We start from the raw sequence: 27,354 nt of genomic DNA on the forward strand, positions 1-27,354 counted from the left end.
ATTTTAATGTTTTCCGATAATTCTTGATTAGCGTTTCTTTCCCTCAAATGGAAATTGATGTATTCCAAGGACTGCAGAGCTGAATCCAGGTGTTCCTGACAATACTCCACATCCCCATGAGTAGGATTGTCTTTTTGTCCTCACAATAATTCAAAAGATCAGACAAAGACGAAAAAAAAATTCTCAAAATCAGATTGTTGTAGATTCTGATCTGAAGCCATGACATATTGAAACTATACTCCTTTCTAGTAAATTGGTATTGGAGTTTTCCAAGTGATGTTACCAAGGGCGATAAATTGAGAGAGATACAGACTCAGAGTATGATGTAAACATGCCATCCGTGAGACAAACGGGGTGCGCCATCGCCGGGTAACAAGGCAGTGTAATAACCACAGGCAACTGAAAAACAAAATTAAAAAAATTAAGGCAGTGTAACGGTTGTAATCATGGGCAACTGAAAAAAAATCAAAACGAGATCCATACAGATCTACATACCCACTATCAATCCTTACAGTATTCACAAGTTGAAATCAAACTTCCAAGATGACCATAGGCAGCTGTATTGAATATCTAATTTAACCTAAAATGTTTCATCTGCGACAGCGTACTGTTGGTATATGATTATAAATTTTAAATAAATTAAAAGCTAATTATTGATTATAAGAGTGGAGATAATTAACTCATATTTGATCATGTGTTCTGAACTGAAACATATTACAAGTGAATCTAGTCTAAATTACATTTCAAGACACTTATATTGTTATAATGTACAACAAAATAATAAGCATTGTATTAAATTATAAATTAAATGCAGCATAATGAATTGGGCCAAAATTAAAATATTGTTTGTGTGTGATTTACGAACAACCCACTCAAAAGCTCCTACTCAAAGAATTTTTTTGGCTCCTCTCAAATTACAATTTTTATTTTATTCAATTTTTCAAAAACCTTTGGGTTACCAATTACAATTGTAAATGATAAATAATAGTTCTTGTGAAAATAAAGTAAGTTCACTTATGTTTTATATAATTAAGGACTCTTCAACGAGGATAGAAGCCAAAAAGTGTAGCTCAGAAGCGCTGTTGTGCAAACGATTACATAATTGATAATTTGTACATTGTAAGTTGGTCTCAACCAATGATCCATGATTTTCCAACTGATTCCGAATACTAAGCCAGAGGTTACATACAATTTGGAGTGTGATGTTTGCGTCCCTAGGAGTAAGCCATAAAACAGAGGTCTACCAAGCTTGATGATTAAAGGTACAGTAGTGGAGGTCTTGAAAATCAGTAAAAATCACAAACAGGGAAACTTTGTGCTGAGATCTAATGAACACGATGGGTAATATTAACATGTCATAGGCGGTAAGTCCTATATCAAAATGATCTTGATGAACTGCAGTTTCATTCTACCAGCATTGTTCTTTACGAAAAAATGTTTCGGATCGGAGTTATTATATGATAAACACTAATTATACTATACAGTTTCAGTGTAAGCTAACTTTTACACCTAGTGCACAGTCAGGGCAAGAAATATCCCATGTCCGATGGGCCCGAGAACCAGTAAAATATGCTCCTGGGCAAGTGAAAATTGGTGTAAACTTGCCCGGTTTTAATGTTATTTTCCCTGTTTTGGGTAAAATTAGACTGAAATCTTAAATTCGGGCAAGTGGTTTTTCAAAATAAGTTTCTTGCACTACTTTTGAACTAGGATTTTAAGGAGTGCACTACATTTAAAATTACAGGTAAACTAGTAGTGCACTACATCCAGATAGGTGATTGACACCAAAATCTCCAAACAGGTATTGGGCAGTACCAATTGCTACCTGTGATTCTCACCTGTGGATGTCTGGTAGCTACAATGTACACACTTGTATATGTAGTAATCTATAACTACTATTGCCCGAGACAAAACCAGCATTTATTTTTTTTGACAAAACCTATTAAAACTTTTAAATATTTGATGATTACCTACAAAACAAATACTAACTTAACATTTTACCACACTTAGATGACATTTTATTTAAGTATGGATTTGGGTCATTTCTCCTCTGACAAGCCTATTTCCTGTGGTTGACCTAGTTTTTGCAGATTCCTATGTCTCGCTACAATATTCAATGGTACTAGTGAGTATGGACAATGGACGACATCAAATTCATTTAACAGTTTATTAATATTTAACATGTGTGTAAAAGGTGACAACAAGAAAATACCCGCGTGGCTCAGTGGGAAGTACTGTGAAATGGACAATTTTGCTGCTAATATTCTAACGTTTTCGCTATCAGAATTAACTCCTACCCATCAATGAAAGACCGAGCACGTGGCGCTACACACCAGGCCGATTATCGATAGTTTAACCTCCAATTTCACAAACACCGTTCTCCAGCGAAGATTCTCAAAATATCTCCTTAACGGTTAACCCCGAAACACAACACAGGAGGCTCCCACTCTTTTCCAGCCTACCAACGGCTCTCAACACAAGAGTGAAGACTTTTACTTACTATCGAAACCCGTCTAAAAGCGAGACATGCCAAGTCCGACATTGCACAATTTCACAAGTATTTCAACCTCAAAAATATAGCAAAAATATCGACTGACAGCGAAAAATACACACACAGTAATGTTGATGCATTTCCATACTATACGATAACAGCAAATTAGGGAAAGGATGGGCGACAAATATATAAAAAATTACATAGGACTCAAAAACACAACCCTCACCTCTCAAGGCCCGGTAGAAAACTGAAAGCCTCGGCGCAGTCCCGAGATCTCGTGCACAGCAAATTCCCGCCAAAGTCCCGGTTAATATAATTTCCGGAAAATATAGCAACGAAGCGCACCGCAGCTTTGTTATAAATACCCGTAGGTAAAATTTCAGGTATAGATATCTGCCTATTAGGGTTTTAGTGGTTACACCTGACTGGACGTATACGTAGTGCACTACTAGTTTACGGTGAAATTACCTGTAATTTACTGTACAGTATAGTGCAAAAAGTGGGGCTTCCTTCAGGCCATTACATTGTATAGGGTGGCGGTTTCAGGACAGATGTTACCACCCTTTCATTTCCAAAACCACTAGGCCTACCTACCACCCTTTAATTTCAGATTACCAATTTACCACGCTTTACGCCGGGTCAGAAACAAGCAGGCCCCTAGGCGCGTGGTTTAATTTCGAAATTAAATCATCATATTTACATGTAGGCTATTTTGAGCTGTAAACAAACATATGTATAAAACATATCCGGCTGAACGATGCCGATTTAGACTTTGTAGCTTCCACAATATACTCACCATTTACAAACAAGTTCTTATAATTTCACCGCCAGTGAAGAGAAGCGGCCATTAACACCTTAGCCAATCAGACGAGCCGTTACAAAAGCGACATTAGCATATATCCCATGATGCTAATTATTACACAAATAAAAAAAAATCACATAGGCCTACCATTTTTTTCACACACTAATATAAAACAAAATCACACACAAATATATATTTTATACACAAACCATTTTTCACACACAAATATTGAAAAATTACACAAAAATATTTTTTTACACACAAATATATTTTTCACACACACAAAGAAAATATTGAACATAAATTTTATTTTTACATATAATATATAAAAAAAATTACACAAACATTTATTGTTTTTACACACAAATTTAAAATATTGAACACATATAACGATATATTACAAACAATTTTTTTAATACACAAATGTTTTTACTTGTTGAATTTTGCAACGATCGGCACGCCATACAATGTGAGGTCCTAAAAATTTGTGATTCTATGGTGGCCTACATCTTCCCATGACTGCCTTACAGTAACTGCAGTAATGGAAAGGCCGTCTTCTGATTGGTCCAAAGGAACATTATTCAATGAATAGGGAAGTTATCATTATACATTGTATGGTGGCAAGTTCCCTGAATGAAGACGAGAAAATGCTCAACACGGTATAAATATGGAGTTAAAGTTATGGGATAAATATGTTCCCCAACAGGTGACTGTTGTTTATCATGTTTATCTAAAATCTCGTTAGTCAATTTTCAAATTTGTAAAAGACACTCGCTAAAGCTTCTGTCTTTTCAAAATTTTAAAATTAACTTACTCGAGTTTGATAAACAACAGTCACGTGTTGGGGAACCTCTATATTGCAATTTTTTTTTTATTCTGAAATAATATAAAGCTCAAACATTTCAATGATGGTAAAAGTGTAAAGTAAGTAACTTGTGTTACTGAAAGATAATATATACTAATGAATCTGATCCTGTTTTTGAGAAATTAAAATTACCATGCGTTGGAGGTGAAGAATCTTTAATTCTCCTTTTGTATATATTAGTATGTTTGCTTGTTGTTTTTGTATCTTTAACAGCTTCCAGGTACTTAAGGATTATTCTCAGTGTACATATCTTTTGGGCTTATGAAGTCATAGACAAACAAGAGGCCCAAAGTGTCTGTATCACTCACCTGGTTTAATTTCTAAGGCCAAGTAATGTTCTGAATACAGGATCATTGTTTCTTTTCTGAAGGAATTCAAAGATTTACCTCTAATTTCCCAAAGGGCCCCACTCTTTCTCCTCAAAACAACATTGGTAAAGTACAATTTACCGTCGATTAATCCCAACATCAGGTGATTATTACGATATCATTTGATGTGAGTTTCGTGACGTCATAATCACCAGAAGGTAGGACTAATCGATGGTAAATTGTACTTTACCCACCTCATTTTGGGATCTTGAAACCCCTGTATTGGAAGAACTCTAGGTACTAAGAGAATCAATATATGAAATTTCTGCGAGAAACTTTCAGTATTTTTTCCAGAAATATTAACAACAAACTTCAATTGTCAAAATCCATGATACCTACTGTTGTAGACCTTGTAGACCGATCAGTCCAAAACGCAAAATGCACATCTAGGATACTACATATGAAATTTGAAACTTTAGTACTTTCAGACGAATAGCGGAAACCTTCTTAAAATATTGTAATCCAAAATGACTCCTTATCGGCCATCTTATTGACTAATCTGTGCCAAAATGCAATATACACAAATAGGGCCCAAAGGAAACCTACATATGAAATTTGAGACAGATCCTTTCAATACTTTCTGAGAAGTAGCAATAACAAATTTCTAAGTTGGCTGCCTCTTGTTGACTGACTGGTTCCAAAATGCAATATACAGAACTTGGGTGATGCGGGAAGTTACTTATCCCAAATGTGAGAATAATGATTAGACTTTATTACCTGATCACATAATTTCTTAAAAGCTGTTCTTCAGATCCCTCAAAGAGTCTGGTTTGTCATTTCTGGAGATCCAAGCAAAAAGTTTAGAAATATCAGCAGTGCTGACATGTGATATAATATGGGTATCTGGGAGACTTCCTTGTTGTCTTCAAAGAGGCTGACTGAAATAACAAGGAAAAAATACACATTGAGCAATAAGGTTTTTGAATTTCATTGTCAAACTCAAAATTATAAATAACCCTTTTCATATTAGTCACAAAATAAAAAGAGAACCATGGGCCTTAACATACAAATCAGGTTTGATACAGAAAGTCACATAGATATGCTTAGACTATTTGGCTCCATGCACCAATCAGCCCCATTTGATGTCATTGAGGACTAATATGAGCACAATAACGTTTTGTAAAATAATAAAGAGAAAAATGAAAAATTTTATTATCTAGAGAACCACTATAACTGGTTGCATTGACTTGACTTCTCACACTATGAAGAGTACTTTCCATCACATCTGTGAGCTGAGGTGATTCTTGTTATTTAAGTCATTTTGTCATTTTTTGTTCGCCCATTAATCCCCTGGGGTTATTTTGGTCCAGTTTGACTATATGTTAAATTTCATTTTACCATGTTCGACATATTTCCTATGGAAATTGAACAAATCATGCATATTGATATGCTTTCCCTATTATAATAAATATCCACAGAGAATAAAATATGAGAGATCCCAGGACCATAAAATCCACATTTTTTGTAAAGGACCTTAGCTTATAGACCAGTCAATTTTTAAACAGTATTGAATTTCATCACATCTGTGAGTTCCTAAGAAGAGTTTTGAAAGTTTAGTCAATTTTATCCCCTTTGGCCCATCTCACAGCTCCATGGGGGTTTGAACCAACTACAGTAATTCAAAATATTGATTGGCTTTTTCTTTATAGAAGGTTTTAGTGAAGTTTAGTGATTTTGCCTCAGTACCTTTGGAGGAGAAGTCGAAACTGTAAATTGTTTACAGACACACAACGGACAACGGATGACCACAAACAAAAGTGATTGTCGACTCAGGCCTACCAATAGGCGATTTGCCGGTTCTAAATGACGTAAGCGATTTTCTTTGCAAACACCTAAGCGGCAACCAGAACAACCGGACAAGTTACCAAAGCGGCTATATTATAAGAAGTGCTTACTAATAATGAGATAAGACATTTCATTTCTTGAATTATTAACGTCACAAATACAACACAAATCAGTAATTATTTGAAAATTAAAGGGATGGGGTGATTTATTTAAAACTTAGCTAACGTTAGTCTCCATTACATGAGCATTACGAGCAAAAACTATTGAATAGCAGACAAAACCACGGCGGCTATGTGCATATTTGGAAGTTAAAGTGTATATGAACTACATACAGGAAATATGAAAACAAAGATTGTTGAATACAAAGAGGCATTGTTCGACTCGCGATGTCGGCCCGTCTCGTCTTAGTATAGAGGTAACCATTTTCAAAGTAACGTTAGACTGAAAATAAATGTCAAATATGAGGTTTCTAAATACATGTGTTTATATACTTTACATCTAATACATAAATGATCTACAATGTATTTGTGAAAAGCAGTTTGTAAAATCCAATAAATAATCTATTACATGACAGCAAAGTTGATACCGTATTTTTGCGCGTGTAGTGCGCACCCGCGTATAGTGCGCAGGTACGTTTTTGAGTTTCATTTTGGAAAAAAAAAAATTACAAAAAAAATCTCAGTTTTTGTATCTTCGTTCACAACATTTTGCATTGCCTCCAAACACTTTTGAAGAACAAAATCAAACGGTTCTTATTGTTTATCAGTGCTTAAAACAACCTTCTGTTCATTAAAATTAACTGGCGAGAGGAGTTTGACACGATGATTGACACTTTGTTTACACAACGGCAGGCCTAGTTAGCTTCTGAATTGCCGGTGACACTATAATGATGATATCAACAACGATGTATTTACAATCAAATAATTAACCATACTTTGTGTAATTCCAAGTGGTATCAATCAAGTCTATTGTGTATCTGTTCGGCATTTAGATTTAATCATTGTCCTAACGTCACCGTACCACATTTGGTACAAATTTGACATATTTTTTGCGATATTTTTAATATGCATTCCTTGTGATTCAATGTTTGTCAGTTTCTGACAAGGACTGCCTCTGGGGTGTACGTCCACAATAAAAAAAATTATCGTCGTAACTGCAAGCTAAAAATAGACCGGTTTTATTCCTCACTACGTCACTTCCGGTTTTGATACAGCGAGCGGACCCCTTTTGGTACACGGGACGTTTTGCTTTGAGATTCTCGATTTATATGCTGAAATTTTAATTTATGCACTTTGATGGAAAGGTATGGTATTCATTCATCATTCTGTGTGACTGTCTTTGATATTTACCGACGATTATTTAAAAAGTACCGCCATTCAAAACACTACCTAATCTGGCGAGTCATTTCCCGTATTTTTCAGTGAAATTGAAAGACGGTTTGGTGTTACAATTGAAATATGAGGAATATCCACTACACTTCTTCATATAAACTGATTTAAAATAGAACATACCTGTTTCAGAATATTCTGCAATCTATAATCCCGGTAAATACCAATTTTCAAAACTTTTTAAAATATGTTATCAAAACGAAACAAGCACCTGCTCATTTGCATATAAAATTTGAAATAACATGCCTAAACAGTCCATATTATAACTAGGCCTATACTATAGATCTATCCAGTATCCATTCTCCAAATGAAGCATTAGAAATAAAGCAAATAGAACATAATTATAAGATATGGTATCTGGTTTTATAAGATTTTATTAATTGTACCATGTAGTGTACATTACATATTGTGAAAAAAGAGCTTGTTCAGAACTGTTTGTATGTAAAATGTATATAACCTTATAATGTGCATGTATTTAATTTGATAAGACTTCATTTAGCCCTCAATACACAGCTAATGCATAATAGTACATACTTGCTGAAAATCTTGTTATGCAACTGTATCATGAGGTTGAGAACTTGTTAATAAATGTTATTTATATGAAAAATTAAACAAAATCATAGATAGATACATGTAGGTATATTGGGTAATTAAAAATGTTTTTATGTATTATGTATGTATGATATTTAGAAATAATTTTATAAATTACAATACAAAATGAATTTATACACTCTTCTGTTTTAATTTTTTACAACTCAATTTTGTTATAATCTTCCATTTTTTATTTTAAAAGGTTTGCATTACAAAACATTACATATTTAAATTTTCCCATATTAATTTATTAAGAGGATTCAAATACATGTGATTCATGTATAATTATTTTATAGCATATATAGATATTTTTATGGTAAAACAAATACCATTCTATTCAATTACTGGGTATATAAATCACCAATGACTAGATATCCTTCCTTCTGTTAACTTATTATATGTAATTAATTATCTACATGTAAATCATTTTTACCTGGGAGTTTATCTGTAAAATGGTAAAATTATACAGGGAATGATATATATAAATATATCCTGTCCATTTTTACTGGAAGACCACAAATAAGAGGTTAAGAAAAGTCCTCATAATGGTCATGTCAATGCAATAATATTGTATTTTTACCTGTACATGGTGCATTTTGTTCCCTATAGAACAAAGATACCCTATAATCAATAGCTCTGTACCTGGTATAATTTTTCATGTCTAATTTTCTATTTTGTTTATGTTGCAGGTATGGAAACCCCCATAATATAAGAAGAATTTCTTGAGGCTACACATACCTTTTCTATATGTAAAAACCAGACAGTATTAAATGCATGGAAACCATAATATTTTTTTTTATTTCCTGAGTTTATCATCTGTTACAAAATTTCTTTTGTTCATTGGAAAACTGCAGCATTCAGCATTTAGCACAATAATTTTGGAACATATTGCCATATGCAAACCTATATGAAGACGTGAATGTCTCAGAAAATGGTTTTACTGTGAAATTAAGTATGATTTTTAAGAAAAAAGATCTAGTTTATAACTGGAATTGCCCTAATTATGCTTGTTAATTTTCAGTAAATACATTACAGCACTCATTAATATATCAATTTGTTCTTTCTTTAAAGTTATAATACTGGGAATCACAATATAGAGTATGCATGGTAATAGTATAGGTACAGGCAATATATACCTGGTACATGTACATTTATACTTGTAGGTACTAGGTAATACATGCAGGTACACTGTATAATTGCATATTAAGTTCATTAGTGGATAAAAATGGATGCAATAGGGCCTAAGGAGGTAGTACAGTTTCATTTAAACACAACAATACTGAACACACAATTACAATTCTTACAATATCTTCTTACAAGTTACAGATGAAAATAAATGATCCACGTTTGTTCAATTCAGGATCACTTGCAATTGGAATATGAATTATCTATACATGTATGTGTATACATGGCCTCACATTGATATTAGTTTTGATGCTATGCACTGACCATATTTTGGTTGGTATATCAATATTGATTCCTAAACACAGTTTTCAGAAATGCAGAATTTGTCATACCTGTTTAAGAATTTTTATATCTATATATTATATTTTATAACATTGCAACTTTAAATCAAGAATACAACTACCTTTTTAATGTAAATAGAAAAGATGGAGAGAGAGAATAAATGAAATATTTGTGAGCAATGTCTTCTATATAATGAAAGATCTAGGATGTACATGTAAGTTCAATGTTATATTTTTTCCATGACTGCATGTGACATTAAATCCCCATGGTGATTCTCAACACTGATCCAGTTTATTGCTTTTTTTGTGTAATGAACTCTATTAACAATGAAATAGTATTTGCCTGCAAATCTGGATTAAGTCATTTTATAATTTTGAGGAACCACTTTAAAACAAGAGGCCCAAAGGGCCTTAACGGTCATCTGACTACCTTGGCAATAGTAAAATTAATTATATATGGTGTCACTTTGTCAGGACCATGTCAGGATCATTTTCAATTTCTTTCAACAAATTTTATTTCAAACAAGAGGCCCAAGGGCCTTAACATATAGGAAATTAATTAGATATAGTGTCATTGTAGCCATCTTCGATTTTGGATCGACCCAAAAAATAACAAGACTTTGTCACGAATATGTCGGGATCATTTCATGCAAGTTTCAGCCAAATCGCATCAGTAGAACTTGAGAAGTTCAAAATGTGTTTTCAAGATGGCGGCTGCAGCGGCCATCTTGGATTTCGGATCGACCTAAAAAATAACAACACTTTGTCGGGACCATGTCAGGATCATTTCATGCAAGTTTCAGCCAAATCGCACTGGTAGAACTTGAGAAGAAGTTCAAAATGTGTTTTCAAGATGGCGGCTGTGGCGGCCATCTTGGATTTCAGATCGACCTGAAAAATAACAACACTTTGTCGGGACCATGTCAGAATCATTTCATGCAAGTTTCAGCCAAATCGCACTGGTAAAACTTGAGAAGAAGTTCAAAATGTGTTTTCAAGATGGCGGCTGTTGCGGCCATCTTGGATTTCGGATCGACCCGAAAAATAACAACACTTTGTCGGGACCAGCCCATGTCAGGATCATTTCATGCAAGTTTCAGCCAAATCGCACCGGTAGAACTTGAGAAGAAGTTCAAAATGTGTTTTCAAGATGGCGGCTGTGGCAGCCATCTTGGATTTCGGATCGACCCAAAAAATAACAACACTTTGTCGGGACCATGTCAGAATCATTTCATGCAAGTTTCAGCCAAATTGCACTGGTAGAACTTGAGAAGAAGTTCAAAATGTGTTTTCAAGATGGCGGCTGTGGTGGCCATCTTGGATTTCGGATCAACCCGAAAAAATAACAAAACTTTGTCGGGACCATGTCAGGATCATTTCATGCAAGTTTCAGCCAAATCGCACCCGTAGAACTTGAGAAGAAGTTCAAAATGTGTTTTCAAGATGGCGGCTGTGGCGGCCATCTTGGATTTCGAATCGACCTGAAAAATAACAACACTTTGTCGGGACCATGTCAGGATCATTTCATGCAAGTTTCAGCCAAATCGCACAGGTAGAACTTGAGAAGAAGTTCAAAATGTGTTTTCAAGATGGCGGCCATCTTGGATTTCGGATTGACCCGAAAAATAACAACACTTTGTCGGGACCATGTCAGAATCATTTCATGCAAGTTTCAGCCAAATCGCACCGGTAGAACTTGAGAAGAAGTTCAAAATGTGTTTTCAAGATGGCGGCTGTGGCGGCCATCTTGGATTTCGGATCGACCCGAAAAATAACAACACTTTGTCGGGACCATGTCAGGATCATTTCATGCAAGTTTCAGCCAAATCGCACCCGTAGAACTTGAGAAGAAGTTCAAAATGTGTTTTCAAGATGGCGGCTGTGGCGGCCATCTTGGATTTCGAATCGACCTGAAAAATAACAACACTTTGTCGGGACCATGTCAGGATCATTTCATGCAAGTTTCAGCCAAATCGCACAGGTAGAACTTGAGAAGAAGTTCAAAATGTGTTTTCAAGATGGCGGCCATCTTGGATTTCGGATTGACCCGAAAAATAACAACACTTTGTCGGGACCATGTCAGGATCATTTCATGCAAGTTTCAGCCAAATCGCACCGGTAGAACTTGAGAAGAAGTTCAAAATGTGTTTTCAAGATGGCGGCTGTGGCGGCCATCTTGGATTTCGGATCGACCCAAAAAATAACAACACTTTGTCGGGACCATGTCAGGATCATTTCATGCAAGTTTCAGCCAAATCGCACAGGTAGAACTTGAGAAGAAGTTCAAAATGTGTTTTCAAGATGGCGGCCATCTTGGATTTCGGATTGACCCGAAAAATAACAACACTTTGTCGGGACCATGTCAGGATCATTTCATGCAAGTTTCAGCCAAATCGCATTGGTAGAACTTACGAAGAAGTTCAAAATGTGTTTTCAAGATGGCGGCTGTGGCGGCCATCTTGGATTTCGGATCGACCCGAAAAATAACAACACTTTGTCGGGACCATGTCAGGATCATTTCATGCAAGTTTCAGCCAAATCGCACTGGTAGAACTTGAGAAGAAGTTCAAAATGTGTTTTCAAGATGGCGGCTGTGGCGGCCATCTTGGATTTCGAATCGACCCGAAAAATAACAACACTTTGACGGGACCATGTCAGGATGATTTCATGCAAGTTTCAGCCAAATCGCACTGGTAGAACTTGAGAAGAAGTTCAAAATGTGTTTTCAAGATGGCGGCTGTGGCGGCCATCTTGGATTTCGAATCGACCTGAAAAATAACAACACTTTGTCGGGACCATGTCAGGATCATTTCATGCAAGTTTCAGCCAAATCGCACTGGTAGAACTTGAGAAGTTCAAAATGTGTTTTCAAGATGGCGGCTGTGGCGGCCATCTTGGATTTCGGATCGACCCGAAAAATAACAACACTTTGTCGGGACCATGTCAGGATCATTTCATGCAAGTTTCAGCCAAATCGCACAGGTAGAACTTGAGAAGAAGTTCAAAATGTGTTTTCAAGATGGCGGCTGTGGCGGCCATCTTGGATTTCGGATCGACCCAAAAAATAACAACACTTTGTCCGGACCATGTCAGGATCATTTCATGCAAGTTTCAGCCAAATCGCATTGGTAGAACTTACGAAGAAGTTCAAAATGTGTTTTCAAGATGGCGGCTGTGGCGGCCATCTTGGATTTCGAATCGACCCGAAAAATAACAACACTTTGTCGGGACCATGTCAGGATCATTTCATGCAAGTTTCAGCCAAATCGCACTGGTAGAACTTGAGAAGAAGTTCAAAATGTGTTTTCAAGATGGCGGCTGTGGCGGCCATCTTGGATTTCGGATCAACCCAAAAAATAACAACACTTTGTCAGGACCATGTCAGGATCATTTCATGTAAGTTTCAGCTAAATGGCACTGGTAGAACTTGAGAAGAAGCTCAAAATGTGAAAAGTTACGCACGCACGGCGCACGGCGGACGGCGGACGGCGGACGGCGGACGACGACGGACGAAACATGATGACTATAGGTCATCCTGACCCTTCGGGTCAGATGACCTAAAAATCTACTGAGATACTGCTTACATTAAGTTACATGTATCTGTACTGAGTACATTTGTATGTCATTGTCTTGGGGAAATGTCAATGGTCTGTTGTTTGATTATCTCATTTTATTTAAGACAAAAAATCATATGGTGTACATGTAGGTTATCTTACAATCTTAATGATTAATAGACAGAAAGTAATAATTGACACCAACACATAATACATATCCTTGCTATAAATCCGGATCTCATTAAACCCCCAACTGAGCACCTGGCCTTGTAGATCGTTTTAGTCAGCAACGTTGAGGCATGCGCATTGGTAGTAAAAACAAAAATGGCGAAGCGGGATTTTTGAATTGCGGTGTTACACTAAGAAAAGTGGCGTATCTGCGCTAATAAAAGAGGTATCGTTATGAAAATGATATCCGAAGAATTTTAGTGATATAGAGATTTATTTAATGCGTTTACTTTAGATGAAAACGGATAACAATGTAGCATAAAATAACCGTCGAATGGCTCAACGGCACCCACTGCTAACATTTACGGCCATTTCGCCCATTTCGATGTAGGCTTATAGGAATATAATCTAGACGATCGAAGTCAAATTTGAGCTTAAATTGTCATTTTATACTTGTATTTTCATATCACAATAGTATAAATAACAAAACACAGTAACTAGGATTTTAAAGGGGAAAACCCTAATTTTGTACCAAAAGGGGTCGTGTACCAAATGGGGTACGGTGACGTTAACTTAGATATTAGCTGGAAAGCCGACTGAGTAGGCCAATCAACCACAGGTGGCCGCCATATTTGATTACTGACTGCACGCTTCCGTATTTTCAATTATTTCAATTAGTATTGAAATCAGGATGATATCTTACAGAACCATTTCAAAAGATAGTAATAAGAGTAAATTTTACAGTCATACCATCATTTATAGTGCCGATTGGTCAGTGTTAATGTAGGAAGGTTTTAGTTTCGTATTTAATTTGCTGGCTCTGCATGTGGGATTACTCTCACTTCCGCAAGGATTTATAAGTGAGAAGGATTCGTGTCTGTCTCTTTACACTACTAAACACCACGCGAGACGCTTATGAACCGGGAATAAAAACCGTTTTTCTCAACAAATACTTGTCTTATCGAGTCAAACGAAACGCCAATGTAAAGTAAATTAAATTTCACAACGTTTATAACTTGCTTTAAAGACGGAAGATTTAGAAGAAATGTCTTAAACTATCGTTTAAAAAATACGACCGCTCATGAAATGGCAGCACGCTTCAGAAAGTAAGACGGTAACCCTCGCACCCCCATGCTACATCAAAGGCTGCGGCGGCGGATATCAAAGGAAATCAGTCGTCGCCCAACGTCACGGTCAGTGCACAAACACAAAAGCGCCTGCGCTGTCTTTGCCCAAAACTCAGTGTGACTTATCCTTCTCATATACGTCCTTGCACTTCCGTAAACATTTGCAAGTTCAAAAGTTTTCACATGCTGGAGAAACTTATTTATAAGGTAATCTGTCTAATGTGACGAATTAATTACACACTTATACATCGTTTCAAGCGCCAGGCTCTATTCATTTAGCCATTTAAATTTGGAGATACCTTACCGAAGATTCACGATCGCAACATGAATCCGGTCATGAACACACGTGCTCTCAAAACGGACTTTCAAGGAATTAAAGATAAAAATTTCAAGAGATGTTTTCCTTTTATATTGAACATATGCATTGACTATTGACTTAAAGATCCAAGTATTTAATCATAATTATTTCACGACAACGTGTACAAAATGTTACTGCATAGCTCGGACCTGCCGGTCGGTGATCATAATTTACCCAGGACTTGTCCGTGCATTATACCTGCGTATAGTGCGCACCCCCAACTTTTCACTTGATAAATTATGAAGAAAAGTGCGCACTATACGCGCAAAAATACGGTAGTCATGCAAATTTTAATAGGAATTTTCTGATTTTTATAGAGCGCATATTGGAGGATAAACTTCTACCGTGGAACATCTTTTTTCAATGAAATAAAATACACATTACTTATCCTATTACAGATTGATAACTGTACATGCATGCATGTATAAAGTAATGCAACTGTATGTACAATAATGTATATTGTAATTACTATTGGAACAACGGGAGAATGCACAAATAAAAAAAATCACAAATAAGGAAGAAAATGTTTATGTATAAATAAGGAATCCCTTTGCTTTGTACGTTGACATAACGTTCGTGTACATTTATTTTGCTAGTTTACTTAGCACTTTAAATCAACTTAGAATTTTTTTATTATCTTCAGATCATCAGCTTATCAATCGAAGTTCTTATTGAGATTTTACTTAAAACGTATACTGATGCCCAGACACAAACAGTGACAATCTAAGGGGCCGAACACATCTACATCTCCCCAGCAAATTATGAATGTTACGCATTTAATCCTTTCTCTAGCAACTTCCTGGTATTTTGAGATCAAAGTTACTTACTTCGTATTGAAAATGTAATCTGCATTAAGTTTAATAATTACAGGTGAAACATCATTTCTCGGCAATATAATTGACACTCTAGATACTTGTACCACGGTTATCGTCAGTAGCAACGAGGGGAAAATGTTGCAAAAACAATTGCACATATACTTGTACAGTAGATTATTACTACATGTATTTTGAAGCATGTCTTGATTGATTACTAATTTAAAAGTTTAATCAAAATGAATCAGTAGGGAATTATACACTGTACCAGATTAGAGACATTTTGGTGATCGAAGTACATGTAAAAGTTTCCCGTATGTATCACTTAATTATCATTGGCACTATTTGCGATTCAGGTAAAACAATTAGAACTTATGGATTCCATGTATAAATGTAATCAATAGACGTTCTATTAATTCTAAAATGAACATAAAAATTCTTTTATACGCTTCTGAATCTACATCGTTAAATACTTAAAGTTGAACTTTTATTATCAATTCAGATAACTTATATGTTTAAAAATATGCCTGCGTCAATTTGATTTTATGTGCCGGGCATAGCCCTTTTTAGTTCGCTATACCTGCCGATATCAAAAGTGTTTTAAATTTTTTTAGACTATATATTAGACAAAAAAAAAAGAGTTAAAAAGCCTAATAATATAGGCAAGTTTAGCGAACTAAGCGCCCCTTATAACATTCAATATGTTTAGCATACAATAGGCTTATAAACGGTGACATAAAACTGATGAAAATATATATAAGCACTGTAAAGATTACGCTGAATCCAATAGGCCTAAATAAAACGTTTCGCTATGCCCGGCACAGGCTGCATGTGCGCGCGATAAATTCAGATTTATCGCTAAATGAATATGTTGACAGCCTTTGCACATATCTCTCAGCTTGATTTTAAGCACTCAACAACTAAATACAAGCAAATACATTTGATTTTAGCGAACACAGCAATTCAACTGAGCTCACTTTCTTATCTGAGTAATAGTAAAGGCCAACTTTTTGTCCGGTGGAACTCTTTTGTGTTTCAAGGGAGATCACTCTAATCGCTAACCTATTGGAAACCGGCAAATGGTCTATTGCAAGGGTTGCAATATCTTTGACCACTTGACAGATCCATGTTTGATTCTTTTTCTCCCATACTAAGTAGATAAAATATGAAATTTTCATGGCTTTCTAGCTTTTTCATTACGCTATTTTAACAGGAATGTCGTTTAGGCATCAAAATATATGACATCATCGACAATGCACATTGCATGCATTGATGACGTCACGTAATTGTCTAGTTATCTTCTTTCAATCAACCATGGGATATCCTTGTGATTTATGCATGGGAGAAATATTTATTCATTATAGATGCAAAATCTCTTGACATTCATACTCCCATAATAGCCAACTGAATACAGTCCGATACTCATTCAATCCTGAAAGTTCACGAACTGTTTCAGATTTTGAATTCAAAGCATTCAAATGTGTCTTCAGTAATGAATGAGCTGAAAGTCACTTAAGCATTGAACATCTAGCGCTTCATGTTGAATTTGCCTTTGGCCAGTTTCCATTTATATTGGCTATGAACGCCACCTGAAAGACGTTAAATGCTTATATTACATTTGGTTACAATTTTATGATGAAATCCCAAGGAATTTTGCATCTTTAATGAAATAATCATTGGTTATTGTCATGGATGGAACAGCCATTTGAACTGCCGTCTTCCATGATCGCTGGCACGGCAATTGTGACGTCACAATGATAATGACGTCATGATTAGCGCTTGAAGTTCATTGTCTATACATGACTGCCAACTGCGTTTGGTAAGGTTACATAGTGGGACTGCAGTGAAAATGTAAATATATGGTAATGAACTTCACTTATCTGACTAAACACTGTACTGTATATTTGTAAATGCTGTACACAGTGATGGACATATCCTAACTTTAGTTTGCATTAAGAAGATCCTCCCCTCAGAGTCAGTATCTTCAGACCAGTAACTACAGTCAAACCTCGATGATTCGAACTTCGATGAATCAAATTTCTCGCTGTATCGAACTTTTTGTCTGGTCCCGAATTTCTTCACTATATAACATTACTAACTAACCCATGTATGAATCAAAGTTTTATGAATCGAAGTTCTCGATGTATCGAACTTTTTTCATGGACCATTTGTTATAGAATCATAGGTAACTGACACTCGATGATTCGAATAAAAATTTACCTGTACAGATCAGGTGTTCGCCGATACCCTGCGGCACGCTGTCACACCTAGCTGTCTCGCGACGGCCCTTCGCTGGACAATAGGGATTATGACAGCTTGTGTTGCTAGCTTGATATCATCAAGATAATTTATATCATAAATCAGGCCGATACCCGATGCTTTGTTTTTACAAGCTGCGTTATTAAATCATTAGTACGGCAAAGATACAGTTAGTCGTTTTTTATGTTCGCCGCCGCCATTGGAAGCGGTTTGTAGAATTTACGGAAAGGTAAATAGCGAGCCACATTATTAGTAACTCATACTCAAAACTGTTACATTGCACAACTTTGGCATAAATACTGGAGCAAATCGATCATTCTAAATCGAAGTATTTTGTAGGTGTTGTAGTGCTTTCGGTTCCTCCTTTTTAGTTTCGTTTTTACAACGTACGTGTTTTCGTTTTTATATTCATTTCATGGGTTAGGCCTTAGTACACGTAAGTCTTGTTTATAATATTACCGTATGTATTGCTAACGATAGCAATACATGTGATTAATTGCATACTTCGTTTTTATTTTGTTTTGCTTGTGGTACAATGATTATAAAGTTTACGGAACGGAGACGACATGTACACAACTACCACAGTTGGTCATGGTAAAAAAACATCGGTCTAATTTCAACCACGAATAATTCGAAGTCTTGATGTTTCGAAGTTTTTCTGACGCTCCCTTGAACTTCGATACATCGAGGTTTGACTGTAGCTTAGGCCTATAGAGCATAGTGTGCCTCAGAAGGAATCAAACCTGTGACCTCCGCCAGGCGTACTGGTTGTTTCTCTACTGACTGAGCTAAAGGAAATTTCCTCCTAGTGAAAAGCTAAAAAGCAACTCTAACCTGTATCTCTACATGCCTATTTACATTTAAAACGTGTTACACTACTTAACAATTTCCCCTTTGAAATGTGTTCACCCTAAAACACACACCAATCCAGGTTATCTCTCTCTTCTTACATCCAATTGGAGTGTTCTACAGCACCCCATGTAACAATGCCAGTTGGGATCAAACCCTGAGCTTAACGGTGGTCTGCTACACTACTAGAACAAAATAGTAACCGGCCTAATATACCTTTTGGTCAGGTACAAAATGGTGCCTATGTGCCCTATGGAGCACTGTCTGACAATCAATTGGGCAATTTCCTATACATTTTGTATAGATTTCCAATTATTTTATGTGTACATATATATATGCACATGTATTAGTTTTGTACAAAACAAGCATATTGATCATGATTTAATAATTACTTACATAATATATACTAATAATAATAAAAATACTGTTAGAGGTATCTTCATGATTCCAACTGTTCCGAAATCAGAATGATTTTTTTAGTGTTCCAGCAAAATTAATGTATTATATTTTTCTTACTTTTTGAGAAAATCAACTTTTTATGTCGATGCAAAAATTCACTTGGAAGGTCTTTATCACTACGGTGTTGATTCCGGTTGAAAACAAGCGTTCTGACGCCCTTCGAATTTGCGAATTCAAACTCAACAAAAGTAGCGGAATAATATCAATAAACCAGATATTTTCAGCACTAAATATCGAGATTAATCAGGCATAGAACTCGATACCAGGTAAAAAGAATTTCCTGTATCAGTTGTGTTATGAAAATATTGCGATGTGAGTAAATAAAGGATTAATTTCTTTATTCTGATTACCATTTCTAAATTTGACGATTTGATCCCGAACATTCCAATGACGTCACTTTTTAGTCCTCTAGGAGCCCGAGTGATTCGACCTTGCAAGCTGACGTTTTGGAGGATTGAATAAGCACTCATTTGCGGTATTATGGTGGCAATTTGCACTCATATACAGCTTAACATAGTTTAAAATAATAGTGTTTCTCTATCTTGGAACATTTCATTATTTAAACGTCACTTTGACAAAAAGAAACAGTAGGCCTACGTAGGCTACAATGTAAATCTTACAGCGTTTGTGGATACAAGGCTTCGTTTAGTAGATGAATTTCATGAAATATTGCACAAAAAAACATCATTAACATGCTTCTGACACATATAATTAATGAGTTGAATTGAATATGTTTGACATTGTGTGTAAAAAATCTATTTTGGTCTTTCGCTGTCGAAAACCGATGAAACCGCGGTACCACTGGGTTGCGAGCAGCTATCGTGATTTTTTCGTGTTTATTTTTTCTTATTCATTAAAATAGTGCACAACTTTGGCATAAATACTGGAGCAAATCGATCATTCTAAATCGATCGATCTTTGAAGACTTAAGACTATCTCTGGTTTTTATTTTGTTTTGCTTGTGGTACAATGATTATAAAGTTTACGGAACGGAGACGACATGTACACAACTACCACAGTTGGTCATGGTAAAAAAAACATCGGTCTAATTTCAACCACGAATAATTCGAAGTCTCGATGTTTCGAAGTTTTTCTGACGCTCCCTTTAACTTCGATACATCGAGGTTTGACTGTAGCTTAGGCCTATAGAGCATAGTGTGCCTCAGAAGGAATCAAACCTGTGACCTCCGGCATGCGTACTGGTTTGTTTCTCTACTGACTGAGCTAAAGGAAATTTCCTCCTAGTGAAAAGCTAAAAAGCAACTCTAACCTGTATCTCTACATGCCTATTTACATTTAAAACGTGTTACACTACTTAACAATTTCCCCTTTGAAATGTGTTCACCCTAAAAACACACACCAATACAGGTTATCTCTCTCTTCTTATATCCAATTTGAGTGTTCTACACCATCACATGTAACAATGCCAGTTGGGATCAAACCCTGAGCTTAACGGTGGTCTGCTACACTACTAGAACGAAATAGTAACCGGCTTAATATACCTTTTTGTCAGATACAAAATGGTGCCTATGTGCCCTAGTGGAGCACTGTCTGACAATCAATTGGGCAATTTCCAATACATTTTGTATAGATTTCCAATTATTTTATGTGTATATATATATATGCACATATATTAATTTTGTACTAAACAAGCATATTGATCATGATTTAATGATATCTACATAACTGATTACAAGATGTCATGTTCACAATTTGTAGACTTGCTGTATGATTTTCCTTTATAACATGTGAACCAAATGATGTCTGGCTGTGAACTTGATATATGTACACTATAACTAAATCTACTACTAGCCTTGGGTACTTAAGAAAGAACCTGTATTGGTATGTGTACATAGATGAACAATGAAATAACTGATGTGCCCTTCAGTCATGTTAAAATAAATTAATATAATAAATTAACATACCCTGCCTTCACTTTAATTTGTTCATGTGACGAAGATAGGCCAGAAACTATCCATCCATCGTCCAGAACTCCATGTGCATACATTGTTGTCTAAAATATATTATTGCAGACAGTGGGTAAGTCCTGTAAGTAAAGAATTAAAAACAAGTGCTCATGTTCAATCCATATATAAAGGAGAATTTGAAGAAATAGAACTGCCTCCAACACATAGATTTTAAGTTTGATTAAATAAAAATAAATGGACAATTTAGTAAGGCTAACTCTGTTATAATAATTACAAGGTTCTACAAAGCAAAATTCAGTAAATCACGGATATAAGGAACTTCTATGGACCAATTAAATATTTCTGTTGCAATTATAAGCATAGTTCGCTATTCTATTACAGACAACAATGAATTTGCTATAAGTGTGTTCATTACATGTTTTACTGTGTGACCAAACCTAATGTTGTACATTTTTTATTGACCTAATTTCAATTAATACTGTGAATATTCCAAAATGTATATCTATAGGTTTATTAATTAACCACTTTCATATTGGTAACAATACAAATATGCACAGATCCCTTCAGTACTTTTAAGAAAATAGCGGTCACATACTTCAATTATCAAAATTCAAGATGACGGCCTATCGGCCATCTTGTTCATCATCGATCAGTCCCAAAATGCAATATGCACAACTAGGGCCTTAGGGGAACCTGTACATGAAATTTTAGACAGATCCCTTCAGTGCTTTCTGAGAAATAGTGGTAGGAAACTTAAACTACCGAAATTCAAGATGGCGGTCTGTCGGACATCTTGTTCACATATAGGTCCAAAAATGCAATATTCACAATGCAACTAGGGCCCTTGGAGAACCAACATATGAAATTTGAGACAGATTCCTTCAGTACTTTCTGAGAAATAGCAGTAACAAAACTTTAACTACCAAAATCCAAGATGGCGGCCAGTTGGCCATCTTGGTAACTGATCGTTCCCAAAATGTAATATGCACATCTAGGGCCATAGGGGAACCTACATGTAAATTTAGAGACATATCCCTTCAGTACTTTCTGAGAAATAGCGGTAACAAACTTTCACAATCAAAATCCAAGATGGTTGCCTGGCAGCCATCATGTTGACCGATCATTTCCAAAATGCATTATGCACAACGAGGGCCCTAGAGAAACATACATATGAAATTTGAGACAGATCCCTTCAGTACTTTCTGAGAAATAGCAGTAACAAGAATTGTTAACGGACGGACAAAAGGACGACGGACCACAGATCCCCGGACGAAAGGCAATTTGAACAAGAGGCCCAGAGGGCCTGTATCGCTCACCTGTGGTTTGTAATGCCAAATAATTTTCTGAATACAGGTTCATTGTTTCTTTTCTGAAGGAATTTTAATATTTACCTCTATTTCCCCTATTGGGCCCCACCTCTCCTACCCCCGGGGGATCAGAGCCAAAATTTATACAAGTTCTGTTCCCCTTCCCCCAAGGATATTTCTGGCCAAATTTGGTTACAATCCATGCAGAACTCTATGAGAAGAAGTGATTTAAAGGATTTACCTCTATTTCCCATATTGGGCCCCGCCCCTCCTGCCCCCGGGGGGTCAGAGCCAAAATGTATACAAGTTCTGTTCCCCTTCCCCCAAGGATGTTTGTGGCAAAATTTAGTTACAATCGATGTAGAACTCTATGACTAATAGCGAATTAAAGGATTTACCTCTATTTCCCCTATTGGGCCCCACCCCTCCAGCCCCCGGGGGGGCAAGAGCCAAAATTTATACAAGTTCTGTTCCCCTTCCCCCAAGGATGTTTGTGGCCAAATTTTGTTACATTCCATTCAGAACTCTATGACAAGTAGCGATTTAAAGGATTTACCTATATTTCCCCTATTGGGCCCCGCCCCTCCAGCCCCCGGGGGGTCAGAGCCAAAATTTATACAAGTTCTATTCCCCTTCCCCAACGGATGTTTGTGGCCAAATTTGGTTACAATCCATGTAGAACTCTATGACAAGTAGCGATTTAAAGGATTTACCTCTATTTCCCCTATTGGGCCCCGCCCCTCCTGCCCCCGGGGGGTCAGAGCCAAAATTTATACAAGTTCTGTTCCCCTTCCCCCAAGGATGTTTGTGGCAAAATTTAGTTACAATCCATGTAGAACTCTATGACTAGTAGCGATTTAAAGGATTTACCTCTATTTCCCCTATTGGGCTCCGCCCCTCCTTCCCCCTGGGGGTCAGAGCCAAAATTTATACAAGTTCTGTTCCCCTTCCCCCAAGGATGTTTGTGGCCAAATTTTGTTACATTCCATTCAGAACTCTATGACAAGTAGCGATTTAAAGGATTTACCTATATTTCCCCTATTGGGCCCCGCCCCTCCTGCCCCCGGGGTGTCAGAGCCAAAATTTATACAAGTTCTGTTCCCCCTCCCCCAAGGATGTTTGTGGCCAAATTTGGTTAACAATCCATGCAGAACTCTATGACTAGTAGCGATTTAAAGGAAATGTTGACGGACAGACGGACGACGGACGGACGGACGGACGGACGGACGGACGGACGGACGACGGACGACGGACGACGGACGCCGCGCCATGACATAAGCTCACTGGCCCTTTGGGCCAGGTGAGCTAATGATGATGGTGGGCTAAAAATGTAACAAATGGGACGCTAGGTTTAAAAGGAAACCAAAATGTAAGTTGTGGACGAAATTAATCTCACAAAAGGTCATCCATACATTTATTCTTTCTGTACTCATGGCACATGAATCTGTCACTGTAAACTTGCAAATGCTTTTCATCCCTTGAGATGCATTGGTGAATATGACAAATACCCTGATACAGATGCAGTGATCTTTTTAGCATTTATTCTTTCAGCAAGTGTTTATTTATATACTGTGTGTGTATGTGTATATATCCAGAGGCTTACACAATTAATAGTTGAGTGGCCATCGCTCTACTTGTCGCAGCGGAATTGCCAGGAAAAGTACTAAGCATCCTGTGCCAGAGTTACTTTGCCTGTGCACTGTAATAATGCTCCAGCGTACTCCACACTGTGCCAGCTTCTTCCTCGTTCCTTCACTCTTAGTTTCTATGACGGCGGCAATTCTGTCACCACAAGTGAAATGTGGACCTTTGACACTGAAAATATAAATATGAAACAGTTACCTATGTAATATAAGCTTTCGTTCTTGCTCTTCGATCAATTCCATTGGCTTTAACTGGAAATAAGAGAAAACTAGCAACTACAGGCCTAAGCCTTTATGTAATAAACATTACCCTAAATAATCCAGTCTTATATATATGGATGATACAGACTTGATGTGAAATGTATAAGATACGCATAATTTGATATGCATAATTACATGATAAGAATTATTGGTGTAATCTAATCGATCATATTAAAGCCTTGAAATGACTGAGATTTATGCACATGTAAACTATACACACATAATATAGATTACAATATGATATATATCATAGCTAAATAAAGATAATATATGTTTGTTTGTTTGTTTGAGTTTTACGGCCCATGATCCAGACTGAATATAAACAATGATTAGGTACTCTACAGGCCCTTACTGGTCAGCGACCATTTCTCGACAAGTACCAATTCTCTCCATCGCATCTGTATCTGTACGATTAGCCTGTCATGCAAATTTACATTGATAAATTAATACGAGTGTAACAAAATATTGGACTATCGATATATTGTGATTGTCTATTTGATTAATCAATGGAAAATTCAACAAGTCGATAACAATAGCTGAAAGTGTGCTAATAAGCTTTCAATAGTTTTAATAGTCAGATATTTTCATGTAGCTAGATGAACTCAGAGATTTGGTAGTCTAGCTAGCTTCCAGTAACAGGTTAACAGTGTAACAATCACGATAAAATGCATACAATCAAACAGGAAACACGGTTACCGATACTGCTCTCAATCATGATCTATCGCAATAGTGCTTTCCCCAATAGCATTATATTGCAATGGTTAAAATTATAGGCGATAGTAGTCACTCCCATAAATTAACAGGTTCCATCTGAGTAACAGTTTTGCAATTGAGTAACCCTGTGAATACTATCTGCAATATACCGCTCGACTAGAGAGTACTTCTCTTTAGCTCAATCTGTTGAGCATCAGACTAGTAACCCTGAGGTCCCGAGTTCAAATCGTGGCAGAGGCATTGGCCGTCAGCTGGCCTTGGCATATGGTTACATACAGAGATGGGGAAAGAGTGTATTGTAACGGGTTGTACAAATGTGTTTTCATATCTGGGTAACTGTTACTCAAATGCAGGATTATATCCATATGCATATGCAGGATTGTGCCCAACCTGAGAAAAGTAATCTTCTAATAGAAGACACTCTAGATCTTCTTCTGTGGCTTTCACGACGCCGTCAATATAATGACGATTAAGTCGAGGTTGATATCAAGGCGTGCAATACTGTGAATGAAATTAATTGGCGATTTTTTTATTAATAAAGATAAAAGATCTGTGCAAAACCAAGGATGCAAGAGAACTTCAATGGTTACTTGAGAAATGATGTGCCTTGAAGTCCTCGAGTGTGGTGCAGTGTACCATGCTATTTCCACTAAAAAAATCTGCAAATTTGTGTGCACGTATTGACAAGAAGGTCTACACATGCGATGACGAGAATGGAAATACAGTTGCTAGTAGACTAAAGGTTACACCCTTTTGCACACGGAGTGCACAAGGTTTAGACTACAGGTAGACACGGAGTGGACAAGATTTAGACTACAGGTAGACACAGAGTGCACAAGATTTAGACTACAGGTAGACACGGAGTGCACTACATGTGATCACAGTGTCCACGACGAGTGGACATGGTGTCCAGGTACATTCAGACCTAGACAGACATGGTGATACGCTACAGCTAGGGATCGGGGGAAGAATACATTCTTAAAAATATTTCGTTTTCAAAAGGCAATGTCTTATGGGTAGATTGCATTAAATATATATACCATTTACATCAAATAAACGCATTTCCACAAGTCAAAACAACTTTGAATTGCATCAAAAACCAGTCTTATTGTGCTTTTTATTTCATAATAAGCTATCAGTAATACATTCATATACCGGGTAAGACATCAGCTCTTAAATAAAAAGATTTGATGCATATCAATCAGTTATCTAGCGCTTGCAGATCGTCTTTCGATCATTACAATATATACACTTGTATATTATTTTTCTTTGCTAGTTTAAGTTCTAAAAGTAGTGTACGTAAATAGCTTAATTACGTATCCTTCATTAAAAACTGAACGTCTATAAAAGATCATGCAAAATTAAATCCACTTCAAACTATGTGACGTCTTCCACTTATTGTAGGCTATTTGTTTTGATTCTTAATCACTGGTAAACACAATATATTTATGATCCCAACCCTGCAAGTGCAAGTTATCTTGACCGTATATTACGTCATGGTCCAGGGGCGTAGGAAGCGGGGGGCCAATTGCCCCCCCCCCCCGTTCCCCAGAATGGCTGAGCAAACATGTCTTTTTGCCCCCCCCCCCTTCCCCCATTTTCGCAGAGTGAAATTTTCTAAAAATGCACATTTGAAAGAAAAAAGGGTCCTCCTGCACATTTTTGTACTTCATTTTAGAAAATTTTCCACTGCACGGCGCTTGTTCAAACCTTTAATAATGAAAATTCAATTCACACGAACTAGACTAAAAATGTCCATTAAGGGATTATACTATTTAAAAACAAGAGGCCCATGGGCCTTAACGGTCATCTGACTCATTGCACAAAACAACAAAGTCACAGTATAAAGTATTGGTTAACGATTCATATAAACAATTCAAGGAACTCCTTAGTTGAATATGTAAGTTTCTGAAATAGGTAAATGTCATTTGTTAACAAACTTGGTAGCCCTTCATCCATACATGGTTGTAACCCATTCACGGATTAATATAAGGAGGAGTCAGATTTTAAAGCCAAATTTCAGCAAAGCTTCCATTTTGGACATCTGCCATACTATCTCCATGGGTCTTAGCTTGGTCCTTTATATAAAATGAAGAGATAGAACGAAAACTCTGTTATAACAGAGTTTTTGTTCTAGAACGAAATGTTAACACGGC

General features: G+C 36.5%; 2 long non-coding RNA genes across 2 annotated transcripts; one reads left to right on the forward strand and one right to left on the reverse strand.

The window, feature by feature from the left end:
• Window positions 1-18: 18 nt before the first annotated feature.
• On the reverse strand, window positions 19-24,680 carry LOC138312742 (uncharacterized). Its single transcript, XR_011207043.1, has 4 exons — window positions 24,184-24,680; window positions 21,271-21,392; window positions 5,247-5,407; window positions 19-399 (listed from the first exon to the last, which is right to left on the reverse strand). It is a non-coding gene; the product is annotated as an uncharacterized lncRNA (long non-coding RNA).
• On the forward strand, window positions 7,319-9,092 carry LOC138312740 (uncharacterized). Its single transcript, XR_011207042.1, has 2 exons — window positions 7,319-7,858; window positions 8,983-9,092. It is a non-coding gene; the product is annotated as an uncharacterized lncRNA (long non-coding RNA).
• Window positions 24,681-27,354: the final 2,674 nt, after the last annotated feature.

This window comes from Argopecten irradians, unplaced genomic scaffold, assembly GCF_041381155.1.
Source record: "Argopecten irradians isolate NY unplaced genomic scaffold, Ai_NY scaffold_0452, whole genome shotgun sequence".
Classification (NCBI taxonomy): Eukaryota; Metazoa; Mollusca; class Bivalvia; order Pectinida; family Pectinidae; genus Argopecten; species Argopecten irradians.